The sequence below is a fragment of the Hesperophylax consimilis genome, chromosome 11 (genome assembly GCF_061612785.1).
Source record: "Hesperophylax consimilis isolate HC1 chromosome 11, BYU_Hcon_1.0, whole genome shotgun sequence".
Lineage (NCBI taxonomy): Eukaryota > Metazoa > Arthropoda > Insecta > Trichoptera > Limnephilidae > Hesperophylax > Hesperophylax consimilis.
Window position 1 is genome coordinate 12298650 of NC_142846.1, and position 14447 is coordinate 12313096.

General features: G+C 33.4%; 1 protein-coding gene and 1 long non-coding RNA gene across 2 annotated transcripts in view; both read right to left on the reverse strand.

Moving 5' to 3' along the window:
* LOC149419803 (trace amine-associated receptor 1) overlaps positions 1-14447 on the reverse strand; it is a 297606-nt gene that overhangs the window by 36982 nt on the left and 246177 nt on the right. The gene's annotated exons all lie outside the window — the stretch shown is intronic.
* Positions 5624-6197, reverse strand: LOC149419804 (uncharacterized). Its single transcript, XR_016302763.1, has 2 exons — positions 6148-6197; positions 5624-5943 (listed from the first exon to the last, which is right to left on the reverse strand). It is a non-coding gene; the product is annotated as an uncharacterized LOC149419804 (long non-coding RNA).

Below are 14447 nucleotides of genomic sequence, written 5' to 3' on the forward strand. Positions count from 1 at the left end.
TAGCAGGCGGTTGGAATAATATGGATGCCAACCGCAGTATTTAATTAAAGCAGGCGGTTGGCATCCATATTATTCCAACCGCCTGCTAATTAAGCCATCAGTTCCCATTAAAGTAAATCTATCACATTTACTTTAATGGGAAGATTAAACTTGGGAACATTAAAAGTCCAAGTGTTTTGTTGCAGCCGGAATACATTAAAAGTTAAATATTATTGAGGAAAAATCACAAAGCAAAGACAAAAATTTCATAATACTAATAAATCTAAACGAATAATGAAACAGAACAAGACACAGAAACATAAAAAGATAACGGTCACAACTAGGAATTGAACCCAGGATCTCTTGTCTTACCGGAACAGGCGTCTTAAACCACTTGACCATTGGTACCTATTTATAAAGAGTCATATTTGTCGATATCATATCTCAAATTCAGAATTAACAATATCATTTTGCAACTAATTGATCAAAGTTTCTAATGAAATTGGGTTGCAACCTAGATAGTGTCTCAGATAAACATATCCGATTTTTATTTATTTATTCAAAAACAATGTTGATATCCTGTAAATCTTATTTAAGGCGATGCACTACGTAGTAATTAGAAATCGTGTGTTTTTGGTTTGAAAATTTGGTCGCCTAGAAATGTTTCACATGCTTTAATTAAATACTGCGAGTAGAATATATCTTGGCCTTTGTTTTATTTTGTAGATGTTCAGGAATAAAGATTTAATTTTTTTAATAACTTAATTTGCCACATTATACAATAAAATCATAACCGAAAATGGGTTCGTAAGTAGGAGATTTTGAATAGTAAAGCAGTTTTCATATGCCTCATACATTATTTTTTTCTGGGCTTATAAAAAGATTTATCTTAAAAATACTCAATTATTTCAAAGGCCAAGATGTATTCTACTTGCAGTATTTAATTAAAGCATCTGAAAGATTTCTAGGCGACCAAATTTTCAAACCAAAAACACATGATTTTGCATTACTACGTATGGCATCGTCTTAAAGTGGTGATTTGTTTTTTATAATGTTGATGAAAAATTTTGCGTTTCCATTTATAATTTTGAAAAAATTGTGCTGTTTGGAATAATTTCGTCAACGGTTTTCTAGAAATAACAAAGAAATACTCGTCAATTCTGTTTTTAGAATTAAAAATGCCTCGACCCGCATAAATTACTCAACCATGTTGTACTTTAAAAACTATCTATATGAAAAGTGTTTTACAAGAAAACAGTTTATATTCTACTATTTTTTGTAGAAATTTAATAAAATATTGATTTCTATATTACTAACTACCACGTTAAAATCTAATTATAACAATACATGTTAAAAAACGCCATGCATGGTTAATAATATTTTTTAATGGAAGCACTTTCAAATACATACAAAGCTGTAGATATATTTTTATACAGAGGAAATACTTTTAACGCTGTCATTTTCGCTATTCTACGTGTCAAACTTGCCTTGCAATGTTCTGTGGAATAAAATCAGGCGAACCATAGAAAATAATATCTAAAGGAAGATATGTCATTCATTTCAATGGGAAGCCCCGTTGATTCTCGGGAAATAAATTATGTGGAAGTTTAGCCTTCGCAAAATGACGGTTAATGACTTCTATGATGGATTTTCAGAGTAAAATGAGAGGATAAGGATTTATTTATTCGAGGAATGTCCTTCAAAATATACGGATTTTGCGCATGCAAGGCTAATGTGGCACAAAATACTTTAATTTAATTTCGGTGCCAAATGAACTCAAGAATTCAGTGAAAATTTCAGTAACCTATTTCATGGAACATATTTTTACAGAGTTAGAATCTTTAATTTTTTAAATTTGTTTAAAATAAATAAATAAAATAATTTTAAATTAATTTTTGTACCATTTGAAATCAGATGTTGTCAACAATTTCCCTTTTATTTTGAACATCAAGTGTGCAAAAATTCATCACGAAATCTCTTCATTCTGCTTTAAGGGGTGGGAAAAGGGGGCGAGGTGTGGGTTTTCAAAATCTTATATAGACATAGACAGTGAACTTCTTCCTGTTTTCAAGGTCAAATATGCGAAATTTATTAATCTTGGAATAAAAATCTAGTTTTCTTTAAAAGCAAACTATTAGTAGGAAAATTATCTTTATATACACGTTTTCCCATACACGTGGAAAATTGATGTGAATACACTGAATACACTGAATACAAAAGTCCCAACTGAAACCGTCTAGAGCTAGTGGAACTGATTAAAAATAAAAATAAATAAGATATAAATCTGGCTGAAAGAGATTATTGAAAAAAACATTAAAAACGACATAGAAAACTAATAAAGCAGAAATGAATAACTAAATTCCGCCTTAGCACAGGTCACCCTAATGAGGAGGACTAAGTAATACAATTTACTATACATATATTTAATATCATATTTTGGATGCACAATGATTCAATAAAATTCAATTAAATAAATTCAAACAAGAACAAAAAAGACAATATTACCAAAATTTCAAACATTAAATAACAAAACCTACACGTAACACACAAAACAAATGTAAAACACATATCACTCACAAACACACAAGATCACATTTTAAATGTATTATTTTCTCTTTAAAAATATTATGTTTATTATTTTTTCGTATTATAAAATGAAGGCCTCAGCACGGGTAAGCCACCCAGTGAGGCCAACATTATTGGATAACTATGAAATGAAAAAAATACTGTACCAAAATAATAAATAAGACTTTAATGATTAGGCCTTGGAAGTATCAAATTTTTTGCTTTGTTATTAGGTTGTTTGTATTAAAAAGTCAGTACTTTAGAAAATACAAATAGGTTTGCGACACCACATACTGCAAATTTAAGTATGTAAATATATATGCACTTTACGCCCTGCGGCCTGCAAAAATTTTGATGATGGATAAGTAGGCTTGCCAGCAAAAAAGATTGATCATCGCTGCTGTATACCATGATTTGCTAAGGTATATATAATATAATTCACTGACGGGCACAAAGTATACTAATAATTTAGTTATTTTACGACAGACGTTCTGCTATTTTTTCCGGAATCGCTGTCGTTGACTAACTACCAATAAATAAAACCCGCATCGAAAAAGCGTAATAAAATCATAGAAACGGCGAAGCGTATAGCTGGCAGAAGCTCGACTTTGTTCATATTAAATTCATAAATTGGAATATCTGATAAAAACAAATATCCGGCTGAGGGGGAGTCACAAATTTGAATCAGGACGAGAAATAGGACAGACAGACGTGGAAAGCGACATCCCTACACGATGGCAACGTCTAATGAAATTATCCGGCCCGGGATTTAAAAAAATATTAATTTAACAAAATTCGCTTTTGCGAAATTCGATTTACGGTCTTGTTAATTTATTCATTACTATGCGAGATGAGCATGGTTCATCTACTTGGCTAATTAGGTTAGGTGCTCATTTATATACAAGCTATCTTACATGCGTAATTTATAACTAAATGAACAGCGAAGCTCTTGTAATAATTCTATTATTTATATTGTCTTCCAATCAATGTATGACGTAAATTTTTTTTAAGGAATAAATCAAAACGTTCCAGGATAAGAATAACATGACAATGTCCGATTTCGTCCTTGACGTCTTCCGTGGTCAATGGGTAAGGCTCTCTTTTAGCAATCCATAGGCAGCGGGTTCAAATCCTGACGAAGTTTTTTTGGATTGATTTGTGTTATTTCACAATTTATTCATCTAAAATTTCTTATAGTAGATTTGCGGCACGTTTAACTCCTTGAGGTACGAACTTTTTTTTCTTATTTTTTACCTTTTTTTTTTTTTAATCAATTGATGTAACTTATAATAACGAGGAAAAAATATTTAAAAAAAAATTGGACTGAAGGCTTTTCAGGAATGAGGTGGTCAAAATTTTATACCACAGTACACATGGGAAAAAAATATTAGGTTCAAATCAAAAGTTTATTAGAAATAAAAAAAGGCCATTTTATATGACTAATTGTGGAAATTTTCAAAACAGTTTTTATCTTTTTTTACACAAAGGGGTACTTTGCAAACACAACATATCCAGTTGGAACGTATGGGCCTGTCTTTTGTACTACAATTCGCACAACGACGTGAAGTAGTATGTTCTGGCCGGTGGGCGCTATTTTTCAGACGTATTTCAGGGTCCACGTAAGGCTTATGTCTCTTAATTTCCACCACCTCCGATGTGGACCCACGCTTTTTGGTGCATTTCAGCTCCTCTTCAGCCAAAAGTCCTCTGTAAACTTGCCTCCTGAAATCTTTGAGCCTCAATGGATTGTCTTTGTCAGCCTTACCCAACTTGCAGAGCTCTGTGTAAACTATGTAAGAATTTACAATTGTTGCATCTAAAAAGTGGAAAAATAAACGATGCCACCATTTTTTAGACTTTCTGTTTATCGAGTAAACCGCCTTCTTTTGATCAAACTTGTCCACATAATTCATGCAGTTGTTATAATTATTTAGAGCCAACGGACATGGCACCCTTGTGATCTCACCAGTTTTCTCTTTACGGTTGACATGCATGGCATCCTTTGGGTTGTGAAAGTTTGAAAGGAGGTGTACAGCTCTTCTATCTCTCCATTTTATCATGGAAATTCCTGTATCACTCACGTACCAGTCATATTCACCTCTTTTTAGGTTTTTATCATCCTTCATCTTAGGCAAATATTTTCTGGTTGATTGGACAGTTCAACATGAGCGAATATTCATATCTTTCAGCTGTTTTTGTAGGGGGTAGCAATTAAAATAATTATCAAAGTAAACTGTGTAGTTACGACCTTGAATAGATTGACAAAAATTTAAGACAACTCTTGGCCCTAAGTTAGACTCAGCGTAGTCACCAATTTTTCCTGTGTATATTTCAAATTTTAAGTTGTATCCATTTTCTGCACACATCATCCAGATCTTATAGCCTCTTTTAATGGGTTTTTTGGGCATGTATTGCTTCAATGTGCTGCGGCCTTTGAATTTGACCATGCTCTCGTCAATTGCCAAAGTAGGTGATGGCTTGTAATTTCGGTCAAAGGTGTCTGACAAGCAGTTCAACAAAGGCCTTATTTTATATAATTTATCGAAATTAAGTTGACCTCTAGCAGGCATCAATGAATTGTCGTTGAGATGAAGGTTTGACAACAGCCAGCCAAACCTATGGACTGTCATAAATCTTGAAATATAGGGGTCGTGTAAATCAGGGGACGATGACCAATAGTCTCTATAACTGGGGGATTTTTTAATTCCCATTACTAAATTTAGTGCAATGAATTTTTTAATTTCCTGAACGGTTGTGGGTTGGTGATTTTTCCCGACTTGTTGTGCGTATAGATTGGTCTGGAAGCAGATATTTTCAATCAAACTAGGAGTCAAAAATTTCAGAAAAATTTCCAAAGGTGTGGGATTTTCCATCGTAAGAAAGTCATTATGTAGTCCTGTTTCTTCACGGAATTCACCAGGGAGGGCGGTATTGAACGTACGGCTCCATTTAGGCACGACTATAATCGCAGGTATGACAGGTGTAGATGCAGTTGTGCCTGGAACAGCAGCGGTGGATGACAAAACGGACATTGAGATATTAGGACTATACTGGGCAGATGGAGAAGACGATACTGGTCGGTTACGCGTACGCGAAAGATGAACATCAAAAGTAGATGGTGATTGTGAACCAGAAGGGCTGGATGTGCCTGCTATAGGGTGATCGAGTGTGGTAGATGAAGAAGACGCCGGGATTTGATTCCTCACACAAGATAGAGGCAGTTCATCATCATCATCGTCCGAAGAGGCGCTAACTGTGACATTTGCTAGATGCTCCTCCTGTAGATCCTCTTCCTCATTGTCTGAGCACCCATAACAACTGTCATCATCAGAAGGTATCTCTTCTAAAAGTATTCCTGCGATTTCTTCTTGGCGAAGACCTTTCTTCGGCATGGTGTATCTGTAAAATTATAAAATCAGAATAACCATGTTGTAAGACTAAAAAAATTACCTCAAGTACGGTGGTCGAAAAGCAAAACCACCAAAAAATTTCGATTTTACAAAAAAATACTATATTTATAGACATTTCTTATTGATAATTCAACAAATGAAATACAAGGGCACTAGAATTCATAAGAAATGGACAAAAATTCGAAATACATACCGTTATATTTCACTTTAAAGTCGGAGATCACAAAAAACCACAATTCGCTGGCAATTGTCAAACACATAAATAACCAAACCGTGCAAAGCCACCTATTATCGCTATTGGAAACTAAATAGTAGAGAATCTATGTCTCACATGGCATTTAAAAAACTTGTCAATAGATGGCCGTTTTAGCATAATTATTTATTTTCAAGGTGGCCGAATTTTGAAACCACAGTACTTCAAAGAGTTAAGAGTAGAAGATACTTTCAGTATTGCCTTGGAGTAAGACCATTATTATTCAGAATTGAAACAATGCTTGAAATAAGCCGTGTTTAGTTACCAGATTGAATAGCCAGATAATTCCCCAACTTCCTTTTCCCTATCTTCTTTTGGTCCCTACTAAGTGCAGCCTGACAAAAGACCCCAATTTGGGAAGCCATAGTCTTCCTATACACGGAGAAAAACGAGTACGAATTTTTTAATCAAGATACTGTTAAAATGTGACTGCGTGATCATTTCCCAATAAAATATATCTGAAAACAAGGCTACGCAGGTGTCCGAATAGATGTAATGGACACGATGCGAAGGTATTTTTTATTTTTCTGAACACGTGTTCCGACTTCCTCATAACATATTCGTGCTTTACTGATAGTTTGTTATGAAATGTGTCAAATCATTCTCGATAGACCTGCAGTACTTTTTTAAACAGGAAAATGAATAATTTGACCAGATTTTTAATAAATATACAGTATTCCATGTCAGTAAGTTTTCTCAGTTTATACACAGGCTCCAGATGGTTGAGGGTAGTTGGTAATCTTGTACGGTATTCACATAAAAAATACCACCATTGTAAGCGGAAAATGTTGTTTGTGCAATGATGTATGACAGCTAGCTTAAGATTAAACTCACAATGCCTGGCCTGAGAACCCGATGTTGAGTACCGTTCGGGCACCGACCGTCCAAAATACCCGCCTCCTATTTATTTACGACCTAACTCATTATTAGTCTTACAGTCTCGTACTCGTGTCCAGGATCGGATCTGCTCGTGCGCAGCTTTTACGAAAACAATATGAATATTACGATAAAAAGTGATAAATTAATTATAAATGAACTTCTAACGTTTCTTCAAAAAAAAAAAATCGATGTCTTAGACGAACTAAACGCTGTCTAAATATGATCCAGTATTTCTCAGAAGACGAATTGGAAGCTGCACAAGACATTCTGTGCAGATAAAAAGATGAGCGCAAGATTACGACGAAAGGCGAAGGTAAAAAGTGCAAGAATTTATATGATATTATTAAAATACTGAAGGAAACAGATGACCTACTGCCAGCAGGTTGTCCTTATACTGTGTTGTTACTTTGGACATCTCGCTTTCTTTAATGGCACTTTAAATCTTCGGGATACAATTGTATTATTTATAATATAAAATAATTTCCCGTATTTACGAATAAACTGTTATTCCATGGCTTTCATAGTGTTTGCCGTGTAATACAGGGTTTTTCAATAAGAGGTGTTATTTTGAATAGCCCGCTATTTCGGTAGATGTTACTTTTAAAGCTGTCATTTTTTGACATTTGACAAGGAAAAACTAAGTCATTAATAAAAATGGAACGACACACGCTTCAAAAACGCATTGAAATTATTAAATTTCACTTGAGTTAATCAATGCAAATCATCTTGAGTGATGAGGCCCATTTCCACCTCGGTGGCTTTGTCAACAAGCAAAATTGTCACATTTGGGTCTCGGAAAACCCAAGAGTTATTGTAAAAAAGCCTCTTTATCCTCAAAGTGTGACTGTTTGGTGCGGTTTATGGTCCGGCGGAGTCATTGGACCTTACTTTTTCGAAAATAAGGCTGGAGCAACAGTTATGGTGAATGGATTACGATATCGAGAGATGATTAATGATTTTTCATGGCCGGAATTGGATGATATTGATTTGGACAACGTTTACTTTCAATAAGACGGCGCTACGTGCCACACAAGCAATGAAACCATTGATCTTTTACGATTGAATATCAAAATAACACCTCTTACTGGAAAATCCTGTATAAACACTTTCTCATCATCCACGGGGGCATTTTGGCACTTATTTACCCAATTTGGTTAGAGTTAGCACACGACCTCACGCTTAATAAGCTAAGTACTACAATTTCCGTATCTTTCGCTTGTAACTTTTCTTGACCTGTTCAGATCTCGCAACATGTTTTGTTGTTACTTCACTAAGAAATTCATGGGGCGACATTGCCACGCCTGTTAACTCCATGCAAACATAATTATTATTTAAATAGGACATAGCTAGATAAGAAATAAATCATTTCAAAATAGCCCCAAAAAATAAAGTGATCAACTGTCTTCAATTTTTTTATTATGTATTACAATAAACGTTTTGCAACATATTGTAATATAAACGTGTTTGTACACCTTAGTACGACTGTTTAAATGCATATGTATAGTATTTGGTCCAATTGTAGTACGAGAACTAATCAATTTCCAACTTATCGTAAGAATAAAATCAATAACGATCAAAGTAGCCCCATTTGCCGGCATAATATATTAAATCTCTGGCGTCGTCTGTCATTTGGACAATAACAAAAGTTATAAAATTGCGTCTTCGGAATTGATTGTAACCTGTAAAAATCACCGAACATTTTAATAACTGCAGTGTGCTCTATACAAAATCGTGAGAAAACTGACGTAGTTTATTTAAATAAAACCTTTCTATTTATAGACCCCAGTCACGACAATCTGGTTAAGAAAAAAATTCAGTATTTTATTATTGTACATTTTTGTTACACTAAAATGTAGGAAAAGCTGAGCTTTCTTCAGGCACACAGATACGTCCACAATACTCTTTTTTTCGGTGTATCTCTTCAATGAGTTAAATATTATTTTTAAAAGACCAGTAATTTGGCTTCTGTATCCAATATTTTAACAGTAATAAAAATGAATTTGTAAAGAGTTTTTGAGCAACGTGATGGGTAATAAATATGGGTAAGAAAATACCTTAGATTATGGTAAATTGTGGATAGGTAATGTATTCTAGGTAACCATTAGGATTGTTTTTCATGTTTTCTGATAAATACAAGGTGGGATTGCAATGTCTTCAAACTGCTATAACCACAAATCAAATCGAAGGGTATTTATACCCCAACCCTTACATTTTCACCAAATCGTTGAATTGGAATTCGAATAAAATCTATTGTTTTTCTCGACCTCATTTTTATCAATAAAAACCGAAAGTTAATAATTTATTGGGCTATTAAATGACCTCAAACCATGGGTGATATTTTCACCTCGTAAAACAGATAAAACAATAGATTTCTTTAAATGCTAGTATACGAATCTCGTGCTATACTAAGCGGTGTAAAGAAGTCACATACTTTTTCATGCTCCACAGAATTTGTAACAATTCATCAAATTTCAAAGTTGACTTTCAAGTGCTATGAAGGTTCTGTTCAAGTTGTGTTATCATATCATTATTGGCAAGTTATTACACAAAACTAAAATGATGAAAGAACTTGAATAGAAACTTCACATAACTTGAAAATCACTTTCAAAATTTGATGAATTGTTAAAATTCTGTGACAACTCGTCATTTCAATTTTTTTTTAAATTCCGTATGTGTGCAATATCGAATGACGCAATGATTTTTGAACATTTTTGAATGAGTTTGTTCAATATCTAATCAATGGAGCAATGTAAAACTATTAAAAATAACTTTCATAAAGTTTATATTAAAATCAACACTTGCGTGTACAACATCCAATACAACAACCGTAAAAACAAAAAAAGGCGTTAAATTATATTAAGAAGTTGTCCAATTAACGATTCAAATTTAAAGGCTAAAAACTACATTAAAACGTTGGAATTTGTAGAGAAGTTATCTTTTTTACTTGTACTATCATGTAAAATCACCACCCTAAGTTACCGTCAGACAACTTGAATATACAGGCTTACTTTAACGGGAGATTCCTCCTGTTGCGTACCGAATCCATTGGTACTCGGAGAATGGACTGTAATTTTTTAACAACAAACTAAGATGTGTTTATCACAAGGAAAATAGGAGTGGGAGAGGAGGTCTTTAATATGTGAATGTTGTTGCTTCAATTGGAAGTTTTGATGTTAGTCTTGAATGTTCTGTGGGCACCATAGTTTATAGATGTACATCTAGTATTGTTTCACAACATGAACAGTTTTTTTTTATCACTCTTTTTTTTTTTTTTTTTTTAATATTATTTTTTATATAATATTTATTATTGGGGCTGATAATTTATACTTTCCGATAATTATTAAGAGGGCGCGAGAAATTTGCAATTAACATCAATAAACAAAAGACACTTGCTTTTGGTCATCTATTTTTCAAATCTTTAGGCTTTTTTTTCGGATGTAAGCCCTTTAAGAAATGGAATAAAAACAAAGGAGATGCCAATTTAGGTAGGAACCGGATTGTTGGAATAACTATAAAAATGTTTTAATATTAAACACCTCTATTAACTATAAACATTAAAAAGTTAGTAGGGATTGGAAAGTTAGGGTGAGGGGTTGGGAGTACTCGGCGGAGCGAATAACGTAGCCTTAAAAAGGATTTTTTTGTCACCGGAGACCAAAATTTAACACACATTTTTTACTATAAATAATGTCAGGAATCACTGATGAAAATAAATCAAGTAGGTCTCTTTATTAAGAGTGTACATATATGTATTTTAAAAGTATACATTCAAAGATGTTGCGCACTATAAAACAGATATTCGGGGGGAAATGTTGTTAGCAACGAAAAAATGAGCCAGATGAAATACCCACTTCTTTAGTGTAAAACATTGTTCATTCATGTAGGCACAATACCTACATGAATGAATTTTCAATTTTCAACTTTCGACCATGAGATATTTGTAGTAGCCTCAAGCATCACTGCCCACATATCGCAATCAAGATACACGAACTTTGTTTCTTCAGAGTCCATTTTAAAACTACACTCTCTGAAAATATCTAACAACTTTAAAATTCAGCTCATAAAGCATCGGAGGTTCAAACTGACTCGCTGTCGATAGGATAGTAGAAAGTTGTTTAGTTTATTTCATTAGTTTTACGTTGTTGTTAGATGCCCCTATACCAGCTATCGAATTCAAATATTCGATTGAATATCTGAGCCAAAAACCAAAAATACAGTGTTATGATATAATACTATAGTATCCCGTGAAAAATCGCGGAATATTTGTGAAGCTAAAAGTATTTACAAAAAAAACATTTGCCTCGAGAACATTGCCTTTCTAAATAAGATATTTACCTATTGCGTCATAAATTAGATTAGTAAAAATACAAGACACCTTGTATTTATACTAATCGGACAACATATGTGGCACATTTAATGATAAGGATAGCAACATATGTGTACGGATGAAATAACTACTACTAAATAATTTTCACATGACAATGTCCACATGACATGACAAATGACACACTGATCTTCTTTTACAAAAATATGGACGCTTGTTTGTGATATGTGAAGGTTCAGCGTTGAACAGCGTTCAGTTCCCAGCTCTAAGGCTCCGGTCGCTCCAGCAACCAGATAAGACAAGAGTGATAGGTATCGAATACCGAATTTGGAAATTACTGCTGCAGAATATACTCGTAGATGCGCTTAGAATAACTTTGAAATCCTTGCAATAGCACATTTTGACAAATCCAAAGGGGTATTTCCTCAAATTTTGATTAAGGCGTATTAACCAGCGGCCGAGAATTCGAATTTGGTCTAAAGACGGTCTTGCGATCGGACGTTTTTTTAGAACGAGACAGAAATACCATATTCATTCCACTGCCAGCCGTTCACTCCGCGCGGCGGTCGAAACCTACAGCATGGTTCCGATGAAATAACAATTATTGTGTTTGAATTTTCGGTTGTAGCTTTCTTCCTAATAAGTAGTTACATACATATTTGTAAATTATACGTCGGAGTGCGTAAACATAAATAAATACAAATGCAGTGCGTTGACATAGTAGGTACAAAATAGGTAGGTATTTGAATAAACATTTTTTTTTAATTTTTAAATATTTTTATTCACTTTAAAAAAAAAAAAATTATTTTACATAGGTTTTACAAAAGTGATTAACATTAAGTTTGATTGTAAAAAATCTCTCGTTTTACATATTTATCCGTTTGTACGATAGGTATTACCTGTAAGTTTTATTTCTAATACTTAAAGTAAGTATGTCAAAATAACCTCGTTTTTTTTCTCCTAAAACAAGAAGCTCAATTCACAATATGACATTATGAAACTACAAAAAGTAACACTAAAAATATTAAAATGTTGAATTATACCAATTTAATAGGGAATTGGACAATAGAATAGAAATTTTTAACAAAAACATGATTTGAATCGCACATCACGAATCAAAACCGACGACATTGGATTCATTAAATAAATAACAGTGTCCTCGACAGAGGTTATGTACATTTTGTAACATTGTTTGGAAAGATCTTTACATTTTTTCCTAGTTTCGCTAAAGATTATATAATCATTTATGGATTTACTTTGTTTGAATTTTTTGTGTTATCTAGTTATCTTTACAGTTTCTTATCTGGTGAGCACAGATGCCGATCGTATGATCAAAACGAGATCTCATCAAAAAATATGGTGAGAATTTTATTACAAACAACAATAAGAGAACAGAATTTTATTACAAATAAGTTTCCATGGAAATGGAATTAATCTCCTTCGAAGTACTGTGCTTGACTAGAGATATACTTATACCAACGTTGAATGGTTCTTCTAATATCTTTGGTTGAATCCATGACTGGAAAAATTTTACCACGAGTTACCCGACACCGTGTGTACAAGGTACTGTTGCTACGTGTTGCGTGTGTAGTAAATCGCGGTAATTACAGTTGAATCGGTCACCGTAATATACCATGCATTTCCCGACACCATGTATACAAGGGTATGGTTTTGTGCGTGTAACTCGCGTAATGCCGGGAATTATTGATATTTTATAATTACCGCGATATTCGCGGTTTCAGTCACCGTAATTTCACCACGAGTTTCCCGACACCGTGTACACGTGGTAATGTTGCATGCGCGTAAATCGCGCAACACCGGGTAGTAAATGCTTGTTTATAATTACCGCGGTAATTAGAGTTGAATCGGTCACAGTAATATACTACGCGTTTCCCGACACCATGTATACAAGGGTATGGTTTTGTGCGTGTAACTCGCGTAACGCCGGGAATAATTGCTAGTTTATAAATACCCCGATATTGACGGTTTCGGTCACCATAATATCCATGATTCACAATATATTGTAGGTATTACCTATTTACATAATAAAATAATAATAATATTAATGTAAATTACACATACCGACGGAATTTTAGAGACAATATTTGCTTCAGAATCACAATCATTCGTTGGTAGTTGATTATTTTCCCTGAAAATTAAACAACACAAAATTATGGCTAAATGTTATAAAAAATATATGCGTATTCTGACTGATTCGTTTGAACGACCCTGTAGCATATAGAGTACGTAGGAATGTACAAGGAGAATTAAATATGATTAACCCTTTTTTTTCTGCAAATATTTCTCCCATGTACGTTTTGATGACGAAATTTTTGTTTTCTTATAAAACTTTTGTCCGATAGTATTTTCATCCTCATTTTTAAGCGAGGAATTTCTTTAAAATGTTATCAAGTAGACTGGCGTGGAATAGACGTCTGCTCGCCGCCCTGTCGCAGCGGGGAATGATAAAATTTCGGCTTGAGCCGGGGTAATCACAAACAAAGAATAAACAACAAACGCGAATCGAAATTAATTACTATTATGTACTTTAAGAATATATTTCTTGGTCATAAATTATTTTTAATGTTTCAATAATATCATAGTAAATTATTTTTGTAAAAAAATCTCAACTTTACCAATTTGTAAGGTCATAAATAAATAGTCAAATTGAGGGATTTTCGTCACAAAACGCGTCCTCGGATTTATTTATTAGTAATTTTATTTGAAATAAAAAAAAAATTCTTATACATACATATGATAGATAATTTATTGATTGTTTATACTGTATTATTATATGATTTGAAATATTTGTTGTATAATACAACTTCGCATTTGAAAATGCAACAAATCTGCGCATCGTCCAACGGTAACACTTTATTATGGTATGAAAATAATATTAGTTTTCAAAATTTAACATCTTACTAGATAAAATAACGATCTTTCGAAATCAATTTGTGTTTTTCTCTAGAAAAGTGTCCATACGTCTAAAAGTGGCCTCAAAAATGCCAAATTTCAGGTCAAGCATACCTATTTCGCC